Here is a 13,146-nt window from a genome sequence, read left to right as displayed (position 1 = left end):
AATGGTTTGGAAAAAATCCACTGTAAAAGTCATTAGCAAGCATTAACACATTGATATGAAAATGGCACACAAATACTTTTGTTATTTACTACTTTACATGTACCCTTTTCAAGCTCCTCATGGGCCTTGAAATTTCCAGATTATTTTCTTCATCTAAGAAAAAAGTAAGTTCTCCAGGGAAAATTGAAAACAATTAGGATGTTCCAATTGTTCTGTGGTGAGCTGATGGTTCATGGCTCATTGATGAAAGAGAGAGAGAGAAGGACATTCGATTTCAAATCCTAGCTCCACTGCCCTGACTTTAGGCAGTGATGTAAATGAGACCTCAGTTTCCTCATCTCTGAAATGGAGATACTAACAGTGCTGCCTCATTGATTTATCATACTTGAGAACCATATCACTCTTTTTAAAAAATATATATTTCATTGATTTTTTACAGAGAGAAAGAGAGAGGGATAGAGAGTTAGAAACATCGATGAGAGAGAGACATAGATCAGCTGCCTCTTGCACACCCCCTGCTGGGGATGTGCCCGCAACCATGCCCTTGACTGGAATCGAACCTGGGACCTTGCAGTCTGCAGGCCGACGCTCTATCCACTGAGCCAAACCGGTTTTGGCGAGAACCATATCACTCTTATCCATCATCCCTCTTATCAGAACTGCAATTGCATAGTTAAATTGTGTGGTGATTTTTATTTGTTGCTTTAGCATTTATCTCTGGATAGGCCCTAAGGACCACGAGAGAAGCTATGTATCCGTGGTTCAAACACTGAGCTGCACCACTCTCAGTTTGTTTAGTCAACCCATCCGATAATTTGGAAAGAACGGGTATGTATTATGAGGTAGGTCTCAGATCAAAGGGGCGTTTCACTGTCTGGCTCAGCACAGAGGAATAGATGCAATCCAACCCGGTCTCTTGCCTGTGCCGCGTTCAGTAGTTTCATTCCACCAACAGCACAGCCCAAAGCTGCTGATCATTGCTAGCGGATGTTGGAAAGTGCTCTGTATAACATAACACATATTTGAAAGCATAAGCTGTATCCAGAAATGCAGCCACAGGACTCTTCCTGGGAAACTTCTGGGCTGCCTAGGAGACACCTGCACTGACCCAGATTTGCCCTGTTTAGCTTTTGCTGAAAACCCGTCCCTGTGCTGAGAAACCAGGGAACAGATGCGGTCACCTCCGAGCTATTGGCATTTATTCACAGCCCTGCCGACATCCCTCTTATCACACTGGCAGAGGCGCTGCCTAGGAGTGTGGCATGGTGGGCAGAGAGGGCAGCCTCTGGCTTAGATGTTGCTTATGATTTTGGTGGGGTTGGGGCAACAAGGGCAAAATCTGAATTTTAACACTTAGTTTAGATCCTGATTTGAAAGTTGGTTAAGATAAAATCTTGGCCAGTCTTTACCTTTCCTCCATTCATTCATCTTCTAGTATAATCTATATGAACAATTTTTTTTGCAGAGATACGTGCTGTTTTCTGTATTTTGCGTAAGGTACTACATAATGGACCAGGTGAAAACGAGGGCATGGCAACGTCTGTGTTGCGCAGAAGGAAAGGCCTTCAAAGAAAGAGGCTCAGTATTAATTACAAACATTTTACCTCAAGGATGGCATAAAGGGAGCAATGCTGACAATCTGCCATCCTCCCCATGAGCCGTTTTGCCTTTTGCCTGTTTCTTCAGCATAGCTTGGCAGCCTCACAGGACAATGAGCAGAAGTTGGAAGAAGATCAAGAGCCAGTGCTACCCTGTTGTCCATCAGGAGATGTCACTGATGTGTGTCTTAAGCCATGCTGAGCCAGTCCCTGCTCTTCTGACAGAACAAAGAGTTAACTTGGCAAAGTGCTAACTCTTTGACCCTGACCCTGAGTTAACCTGGCAGCTGGGGGGCTGGACAAGGAGCAGATACTGGGGTTTCAGACTGGAGGAAAGGAGTTGGTTCTCAAATCCAGAATTCACTTGTGCATCAGGAAAAGTGGGGCTTCAGTACAGGCTGGATGGGACTGCCCCGTGGGTTCACACACAGCACCGCAAGATTTCCACCATTGCTCTTATCAGAACTGCAATTGCACATTAATAATGTGGGGTGATTTTGTTTGTTGCTTTAATTTCCATCCCTGCATAGACCCTAAGAACCATGAAGGGAAGCCACATGTCTGTAGTTCAAGCACTGAGTTGGGGACCAAAGTGATGTTAGGATAATATTTACCATTTGCTCAAAGTGCAACACTAAGTTTGTGTTTTATACAGCATCTTGTCTCATTTTTTTTTTTTTTTTTTTTTTTTTTTTTTTTTTTTTTTTTTTACAAAAAACTCTCTGAGAGAAGAAGTGAAACTAAATTCCTTTCACAGATGAAGCTGAGATTGAGAATTTAGGAAATTTGCCCAAAGTCAGAAGATCAGATGAAAGTTCACACTCAGACCCTTCCAATTGTCAAGCCTGAGAGTTTTGCAATTTGCTGTAGTTTGTGTGCTAGAACCTGTTTGAGATGTGAAAATATATTAAATAGAGGCCCCGAGCTTCAGTGAGTTTATATGTATTTGTATGATTTAAAAGTATATAAAATACATGAATACATGAGTAAGTCATATCTAGTTATCTATGTCTTTGCATCTATATCTAGATATCTATAGTGAAATGGGTATCTACACACCTGTAGATACTTATGGGCATCTATATATACATATGTATATACTAGAGGCCCAGTGCACAAAAATCATGCCCTGGAGGTAGGGGTTCCCTCATGCCAGCATGTGCCCTCTTGCAGTCCTGAACCCCTCACTCCTTAATACCCACGTGCTCACTGTTCCTTAGTGCTGCTACAGAGGTGGGAGAGGCTCCCGCCACTGCTGTGCTTGCCAGCTGTAAGGAGGGGTCAGGGCTTCTGGCTGAGCAGCACTCTCCCCTTATGGGAGTGCACTGACCACCAGGGGGCAGCTCCTGCTTTGAGCATCTGCCCCCTGGTGTTCAGTGTGCATCATAGTGACTTGTTGTTCCATGTTTATTACTATATAGGTTAGGAGCAAGGAGCTGGTCAGCAACACTGACCGTGGCTTCCACTATTACTAAACGCAGCCACAGAGCATGGTGTGTGTATTTATTACCCTCAAGCACTCCCCATTTATCTTCCTTCCTTAGAACATACCAATGCCATGGACAGGAAAAACCTTATCACCCTCGTTTCCCCCTGAAGGCTCAGTGTGTTGGGGTGTCTGGACCAGTGCCGCATTGCTAGGTAGAGGCAGAGCCAATGTCCTGGCTAGAACATCTCAACAAATTCCAGAAAGAACATGTATCAGAAATTTCATAGACTCACATCGCCAACCTGACCTTCTGTTCTTTTGCAAAGGAGGAACCTGAGGTCTGCACATGGATATGTGATTGCGTCTTTTAACCAAATTGCATGTCCCCCTTCCTGTTCCTGTGAGTTCTCCTCTAGACTCCTGACTCAGTGCAAGTGGTTAATAACAGCTTACATTGACTCTACTTCATTAATCAGAATGTATGAATTTCCAGTTAGTTAAAAATCTAGTTCACTTGGTTTCTTATAGGTTTCCAAAAACAAACAAGCACACCCACAGAAACTAATATGACTTATTTACAATGTGATTTTTAGTTACTATCCACTTCCTTACCTGACAATTTCCACTCGGAGGGTGGGAGAGAATAGAACAAAGGAGCCCCAAGATATTCATGTTTGCCAACTCATGACATCATCACCTATGGCACCAAATTATTACTCTTTACAAACAGAGAAATAGATAAAGAGGATATTTCATGCTTTCATCTTCAGCCACTGTTCTTATATAAACAACTCACATCAAAGGACTTGGGCATAAGCCCTGGAAGTACTAGAAAATGATACATCAAGATGCCACACTGTGCCACATGCATCCTTATTTGCACCCTCATCCTGGTGATGGAAGTAGCTGTTGAGAATGGAGGGGCTGAAGAGAGGTCTGCAGGCTAGGGAAGAGTTTTGAATGTGAAAATGCTCATTAGACAAAGCTTTCACTAGAACTATTTTCCCTGTGTTTGTTTGCTTTCTCCTAGGCATGCCTATGACTTGAGAGAATACCAAAGGCATACTTATCAATTTCCTGAATGAACACAGTAAAAGCAGATTGAAAAGTTGTGTGTGTGTGTGTGTGTGTGTGTGTGGTGTGCGTTTTCAGAGTTTTTGTGATTCTGATTGCTGATTACATTTTGGCATAAATAATTTTCTTTATTGGTCAATATCACAGATTTTAATTTGCCAAAATTAACCCTTGAACAACGTGAGGATTGGGTGCTGACACCCACACAGTAAAAAAAAATCCATGTATAACTTTTGACTCCCCCAAATTTTAAGTTGTCCCTCAGAATCTGCAGGGGATTGGTTTGGCGACCTCCTCATGGACAGATGCTCAGCCTCCTATAAAAATGGTTTAGAACAACGCATACAGTTGGCCTTCTGTATCTGTGGACTCCCAACTTTGGATCAAAAACTGTGCAGGTATTTATTAAAAATAAATTTAATAAAAATTTTTATTAAAAAAATATCTGAGGAGAAGCAGTTCAAACACATGTTGTTCAAGGGTCAACTGTACATCTTCAAGTTAACCCAAAATGTCTGTATTACTGTTTAAATGAACACTACAGGTAAAGGGGAATACAGGTAAGTAGAAAAGTCTCTAAAATTTGTTACCATAAGACCAAACTTCAAATTCTACTTATATATTTCACTCTGTCTAGTCCTGGAAAAGGCACTTAACCCTCCTAAACCTCTTCAGTAAATTGAGGGGAGATAACCACATAGTTGCTGTGAACATCAGATAAGAACACATATGCCAAGTTCTTTGTACATGGACCTGAAATGCTTAGGTTACTTAAGATGTTCATTGTCACCTTTCCCCATGACCAGGAAAAAAAAAAACACACATTCAAATCCAAATCGGGGTGGTTTTGAGATAAAAGAGCCCATGAGCCAATGGTCTTGCAGCCATCCTGACCCATCTTTTATGTAACTCAGGTGACCCTGAATCCTCAATTTTTTCTCGGGCTAATTGTAACAGCAGATTCCATTTCTTCTTACAGATGCAAGGTGTTTTCTAGGTAGGTCTGCCAGCACAGGACTATGTCTAGAATCAGTGTTTTATGATTTTTGTGACCTTTGCATAAGAGTCGGGTATGGTATTTTATTACCAAATATTTGTGCAGGATATGAGAAATGACAGCCTGAAATAATCCTTTTCAATATCCTAGATAGATTCAATTATTTGCATTTACATTTAAAAAGCCCTCGGTTGTTAGTTTCTGAAATGTAAAGCATCCATGTTTTGCTGAATCATAAAGTCTTACCACTATTTAAAGCTTAATGCACACTCTACCTTAGATTGTTCCTTGTGCCTTAAACAAATACAGTTCAAAGAGTTACTTTTTTTCCCCTCTGTAGCAAATCTTCTCTTGAAACCAGTGATTTCCAAAATGAACAATATTATATCCCCAGAGTACACAGTGTGACAGGATGAAGAAGGGAAGAAAATAAAACACAGATGGGATTAATGGTTTGCGGTGTTAATAAATGTAATACCAGGAAGGAAGAGATGGAAGCTTGTCAGGAATACATTTCTGTAGTTTGGACTGGCCTAGGCTGATGTAATGGGTTATTTTTAATTCTCTACCTGGATGTTTAAAATCTAAACACTTCATTTCCTGCTCTGGGTTCCTGGTTCTCCCGTTATCTGGGACATAGTCTGTGCATATGTTATGAAACCATAATTTATCATTAAGCTGGTCTTTTTCTTACTTATGCCTGCAATAAACACAAGCAGAAAGGAATAAGGATGGCTTCTTATCCATTTGTTCAAATGGTTTGAATCAGGACTTTCTGAGTGTTTATGGAAGAAATCTTTAAAAGTGTGCATCATAACTGTCTACTTTTAGTCCAGGGAGAGAAAGAGCTAGGAAAATACCAGAAGAAAGATAATGGTGGGTTCCTTATCAAGTTCAGAACATGGATGAAAACTGGGGTGCTAGAGAGCTGTGGATCTCTGTTTCTCAGAACCTCTGCAGCTGTGCCTGAATCATCCTTCCATTGCTCCGGGTGAGATCCATGAAGACCCTCAGCACAGGTCCTTCCTCCAGGATGTCCTTCTGAATCTACATATGAGAGATACCAGCAGTCACAGGAGCCAGCTCCCAGGGAAGGGGTGTTACTGTGAGCAAAATCCACTTTCTATGATCCCATTACTGGGTAGATATGGTTCTCATGGATGGTAAGCAGACATATTGGAAAGAAATATAGATTGTTGACAAGACATTTGTGCAGCAGCATGTGACAAAGTTGCTACTTCAGATAGCTTTGCTGTCATCTATCAATGTAATATGCACATTTGTTGGTCATATGTCTAAATTCCATGAAATGCAGTATTTTTCTCTTAGTGATCAAAACCCTAGACCCACACAGAGCAGTCCTTGCTGTTAGGACTATTACTTTCCCACTCATTTCCATGGAAAATGGCAGTCTCCTCCCCACTCCATCACCTCCACCACAAAAGAGATATAGGAGCCAAGAGAAGAAATTATAGCAGGAGAAAACTGAGCAGACTCTTCCACCAAGTAGATGAGACACATTCACCAGACTTTCCCTCTGCTTCCATAGTGAAAGAAAGGCAGCTTATAAAAATCTCCATCTAACAAAGCTGCTCTTCTCACCTAATTCTGGACCTTGGTCCTCATTGTGGTTCTCCAACTTTTAAACCATCCTGGAGATCTTGGGAGCATCTCTGACATTTTCTTAGCATGAAGCTGCCCTTCCAGAGTTTAGCACATATTTCCAGGACCTTGCTCACAGGCTTTCTTCTTCATATGTTTAGTGCTCAGCCCAATTACTTATCGAGCAATCTAGAACTTCTACACCCACCCTGGGAGTAGTTCTGGAGGGGTCATTCTACACCTGGAGAGCTGACCCTCCATACCTGGACCTTCTTCCATACCAGAGGAGCCATGCTTTACTCAAAGCATCATGGTGAGGACTAAATGAAGTAAGATTTATAAAAGTATTTGGAAGAATGGAAAGCTGTGTGCAAATAGAAGGAAACATTGTCATTGACTTCAGCCTACACTTGTCTACAAATCACCTTACAGGTCCATAGACATGGAGGGGCTTCTGCAACTCAGGTGCAGGACAGTGCCTAGCATGGTGTCCAGGGCACACTGGGCAGAGCTGGCAGACTCGTCACCAGCAGAAGGCAAAGCACTTAATTGCTGCCCTCATAAGGCTGCTGTGAAGTGCAAATGAGTCAATGTTACAGCACTTAGACTAGTGCTTGGCACATGCTAATGCCAAGCTTGCATTTGTTAAATAATGGTGAGTTCCAGTGAGCTCCTGGCTATGCACCGAGGGCAGTGTTGAAGGTTCACTTTTCATGTCAGCCTTGTGACCATGGAAGTATGTTCCCAGCATTCAGAGGGTCAGACTTTTTTTCTGTCCCTTGATTGAACTCCTGTGTACTTGATTGAACTTCTTTCCCTCTTTCCAGGGCAAGTTGTGAAATGGCATACATTGGAGTCCAAGGGAATACGATTACTTCATTAACTCATGTCTCTCCTTTTATAAAATCCTTCCCTTCACCACAAAATGTCACTTATACGTATTTTAAAAGGAATGGGAGAGGCAATTGCAGTCTTTGGAGAAGAAAGGATGCAGTAAGAAAAATGAGATCAGTCAGGAACTTTCCAAGAAAAAAGGCTGAATACCAGGGAAACTTAAAGTCGGGTAAACAAACAGAAACAAGCAAGTTCCTCAGAGACATGTTCACGGTGAGACCCAGAACATGGGGGTGACATGGTGGGTTTTAGAGCCCCGCCGAACTGAACTCAAATTTCATTTAAGTCACTGATTAGTTGTGTGAGTTTGGCAAATTACATGAGGTCCATTGGCCTCAGTTTCCTTATTTGTGAAATGAGGACTCAGATTTTTCATCTCATACACATTGAGGCGACTAGATTTACACAGTGTCTACACTCAGAAGCGTTAATTAGGAATGTATACTCTGTTGCCACAGGGCAGTTCAACATTGCATACTTCAAAACTTTGGTGATACTGTTGTCCCAGGTGGCATCCAGTTCCAAAGGCACACTGCCTTTTATGATGCTTAGGAGTGGCCTGGCTGTCCCCAGATAGTGACCACAGGACTGGTTAAAGTTACACGGGGTTTCCATTAGGCCCTTCCTGATGGCTTTGGTCCTCAAGAGCCAACCACCAGTTCTTCAGGAGGAGACTGGATTTCCTCAGGACCATGGACAGCGATCCATGTATAACACAGTTTGAGTGAAATCAATAGATGTGACAAACTGCCAGTGCTGGCGACTGGGGACTTAGTAAAGGTGTGACTGTGTAAATGCTGGCATATAACAATGCGGGGGAGGAGTGGTGGCGGTGGTGAGAATCACAGGGCAGGGCCATCCAGGAGAAGTGAACTGCGAAATGAGCTGCCGTGCTGGGCCAGGCCTCCCGCCATGCGAGGGTCTGTGCTCTTGTCCCTGGTAATTGTTAGTGGCAGCAGGGCCCGCCAGGAGCCAGGGAAGGTTTCAGCTGCATTGGTTCTGCATTTCAATGCAGCTCTGGCTGCTGATCTTTCCTGTCAGTGGCCATCTCCCAGTGGACAAGACACCACACCACTGAAAAACCAGGAGTCAAGAGGCCCCTTATTACAGCAATAATGAATTCTGGGGCTCTCTTGCAAAAAAGATTGGGACAAAAAATCACTTTGGGCTATTATTAAAATGTTTTCAATGTCTTTGGTATTCAGGAACAATTTGAGAAAAATGAAAAAAATATGCTAATATGGTATTTACTTTAAAGAGAGAAAATTAGAGTGACACAATTTGAAAAAATTAATCTTACATTTGCAACATACTTGTACAATGGTATTTCAATAATTTTAATATTTTCATAATTTCTATCATTTGTAAATATATTTATATTTTACTAACACGATGTTTTAAAAACTATAGTAAAATATTACAAGGCACTGCCTTAATTGCACTTTTACAAAGGGACTCAAAATGTTATGACTAAAATAACCATTTATTTTTCTGAAAATTGCTGCATTTTATAATTAAATATATTGCCATTTAGAGTCTTTAAATCTTTAAGTACAGTAGAAAATAAAATAATTTTTAAAGTTTTTTACTGAGTTTTAGAGAGCAAGGAAGGGAGAGAAAGAAAGTGGAGGGAGAGATGTGATAGTGGATTAACAATTGGCTACATGCCAGGGATCAAGCAAAACCTATAACCTGGGCATGTGCCCTGACCAGAAATTGAACCAGCAACCTTTTGGGTGCATGGCACAGTAACCAATCAACTGACCAACCTACTGGCCAGAACAAAAAATATAATCATTTGATAATTGAGATATTACAGTAATAAGTGTCCTATTGTTTTAAACAGTGAAATAAGTTGGTGAGGTCTCATTCTCATGATCTTTACAAACTGAACAAATGGAAAAATCAACAACTCTTTTTGATCCATCAGAGAACTGAGGCCCAGGGCAAATTGGAAAGACAACCAGGTAGGTTCACAGAACCGCAGATCACTGGAGCAGGTAACCAGGAGCAGACATGCAGGAAACCAGGTGTGGTGGGAAAACCTGAGCTATAACCAACAAATTGCTGGAGACTCTGTGTGAACAATTTTGACAGATAAAAACTTCAGAGAGACCCATCACAGGGAAACTCCACAACATTGTGAGAATTACCTACAGAAACCCTGCCAAGTCCTAGACAAACACCCCCTTGGGCTTCTAGGAGGGGAGGGGAACAGAATCATCTTGAGACAAGACAGGGGATTGGCCCTTCTTAACCAGGCCTGCCTCAGGGGAACTGTTAACCTGACCCTCACATGCTGGGTTTTTTTCAGAGCCTAACAGACCTGGAGGACAGGAAATAGCCAACTGCAGCCACTCCTACCATCCTGTTCTACCTAGCGGGGAGAATAACTGAGAGGCAAAGGTGAAGTTACAATGTGGGGCCATAGGTTCACTGAAAGACTGAGATCCAATCTAGGACATACAGTTGCACAGCAAGCCCTTCCCTCCCATTTTTATCACCATCATCATGTAGGATTCATGTATGTCAACAGGGGGCATGGCTGAAAGAACAGTGCCCATCTCAGCCCTTACCTAAATAGAAGTCTCTAGCAGGCGTCTTCAAACTACGGCCCGTGGGCCACATGCGGCCCGCAGAGGAGTCTGATCCGGCCCGCCAGGTTTTTTGGGCAGTGAGCGCAGCCGAGGTGTTACAGTAGGAATTAGTAGTTCATATAGTCCGGCCCTCCAGCTCTCTGAGGGACCGTGATCTGGCCCACACTTTAAAAAGTTTGAGGACCCCTGCTAGGGAGACCAAACAAGGCCACCGGAGAACATTCCAGCCTCTGACACCACAGCTGCAGAAGGCAGTGAACTTAGCCTAACTCTTGGCCATATAAACGTAATCTGCACACGGAAAGTCTGTCCTCAGTTCTTTTTTATTCAGTACATCATGACCAGCTTTAAACAACAACAATAAGAAAATATAAGGCACGCTAAAAGACAAAAACAAACAATCTAAAGTGACAGAGCCAGCACCAGACCAGACTCGGCAGAGACAATGGAAATATCAGATCAGGACTTTAAAACACTATAATTAATATACTAATAGCTCTAATAAGAAAGAGTGGGTGACATGAGAGAACAAATGAATAATGTAAGCTGGATGATGGAAATGCTAAGAAATAACCCAAAAGCAAGACTAGAAATATAAAGCACAATGACATAATGAAGAATCACCTTTGCTGCAATAATCAATAGATTGGGTATGGCTGAGGAAAGAATCAATGAGCTTAACGCAGTGGTTCTCAACCTTTCTAATGCTGTGACCCTTTAATACAGTTCTCATGTTGTGGTGACCCCCAACCATAAAATTATTTTTGTTATTACTTAAAAGCTGTAATTTTGCTACTGTTAATGAATCATAACGTAAATATCTTTGTTTTCTGATGGTCTTAGGTTCTAGAGCAGCAATTCTTAACCTGTGGAGCCTAAGGCCATCAGAAAACACAGATATTTATATTACAATTCATAACAGAAGCAAAATTACAGTTATGAAATAGCAATGAAAATAATTTTATAATTGGGGGTCACCACAACATGAGGAACCGTATTAAAGGGTCACGGCATTAGAAAGGTTGAGAACCACTGGCTTAAAGAAATGTGAAATTTCAATTTCTTCCCAAATTGAAATACAAACAGAAAACAAGAAAAAAAGACAATAGGATATTAAATAATTGTGGTACAGTTTTAGAAATCATAATAGGAATATCAGGAAGAAAAAAAGAGTAGAAACTAGCAGATGGAAATGAGAAATAACAGAAGGAAAATAAACAGAAGAAATACTTGCTTGTAATATGACTGAGAATTTTCCAAAGCTAATGACAAACATTAAACCATAGATCCAGGAAACTCAGAGAACACCAACAGGATAAATATACATATACATATATATATATATATATATATATATATACACATATATATATGTATATATACATACATACATATATATATATATATATATTCATACCTATGTTTACATTTAAACTGCAGAAAATCAAAGATAAAGAGAACGTTTTCAAAGAAACTGAGGATCAAATCACCATACCTAGAGAGGCCCAAAGATGTAGGTGGCATCAGACTTCTCTTCAGAAACAATGAGCAAGAAGATGAAAGTGAAATATTTAAAGTACAGAAAGAAAATACCTATCAGATCTAGAATTCTGTGTCCAGTGAAATTATCCTTCAAACATGAAGACAAACTATAGAGAGAAAAAAATTGTAAAACATATATCTGATAAAGGATTGTTATCTAAAATGTACAATGAACTCTGAAAACTCCACAATAAGAAAACAATCTAATTAAAAATTATCTGAATGGACACCTCCCTAAAGAAGATATACAGAGGGCAAGTAAGCATATGAAAAGATGCTCAATATCATAAGTCATAGAGGAAATGAAAATTCAAACCATGAGATTCCACTGCCAGGATGACAAAAACCCAGAACACTGACAACACCAGATGCTGGTGAAGCATGTGGAGCACCAGGGACTCTCACTTCTTGCAGGTGGGAATGCAAAATGGAGCAGCCACTTTGGTGGTTTCTTACAGAACTAAACATACTTTTACCACATAGTCCTCTAGATGCTCCTTAATATTTACTGAAATGAGTTGAAAACTATGTCATACATAAACCTCACACATGCTACGAATATAGCAGTTTTATCCATAGTTGCCAAGCTGGAAAACAACCCACATGCCCTTCAGGAGGTTAATGCATAAACCAACTGTGATTCACCCAGATAATGGAATATTACTCGGTGATGAAAAGCTACAAAAAGCTACCAAGCTACAAAAAGACACGGAAAAACCTTGAAAGTATGTAATGAGTAAAAGAAGACAATATGAAAATGTTACCTCCTGTGCTATCCCTGGTGCATGGTACATTCATCCAAACCCATAGCATGTATGGCAGCAAGAGTGGATGCTAAAGCAAACTATGGACTTTAGTTAATGATAATTCATTAATAATTATTAATATTGGCTCATCAATTGCAGGAAATGTCACACATCACTGCAAGGTGTTAATAACAAGAAAGTGGGGTGACAGAGGTATTATATGGGAACTCTCAGTAAAATCTTCCTGTAAACTTTAACTGCTCTAAAATATGCCTATTAATTACAATTATTAAAAAATAAAAAATAATAATATCTTCTCACTCCAGTTCCATGAAATTTGTATCTAAGTGTAGTGACTACTCCTTTTTTAGAGATACTGGGAAGACGGTAAACTGCGCTAGTAAATCTTGTAGGATTAAAAATAAGAACACCTTTATAGAAAGGTACATTTTTCAATACTTGCAGTGTTGTGTGAGAAGGGACATGACTCTCTAAGCTCTTTATAAAGGGAGTCCCTCTTTGTAAGATGAGGCCTATTATTTCATGATACTGGTTGTTGACTCCTCTTGAAAATGTAAGTATTGCAAATTAGGCACTTATTTAAAGTGTTACAAAACATCAATTATTTTTACTGCTGGTAGATGACACCAGCCACCCAGGAAGAGCA

The sequence above is a fragment of the Pipistrellus kuhlii genome, unplaced genomic scaffold (genome assembly GCF_014108245.1).
Source record: "Pipistrellus kuhlii isolate mPipKuh1 unplaced genomic scaffold, mPipKuh1.p scaffold_m20_p_1, whole genome shotgun sequence".
Lineage (NCBI taxonomy): Eukaryota > Metazoa > Chordata > Mammalia > Chiroptera > Vespertilionidae > Pipistrellus > Pipistrellus kuhlii.
Note: the sequence above shows the minus strand (reverse complement) of the source record.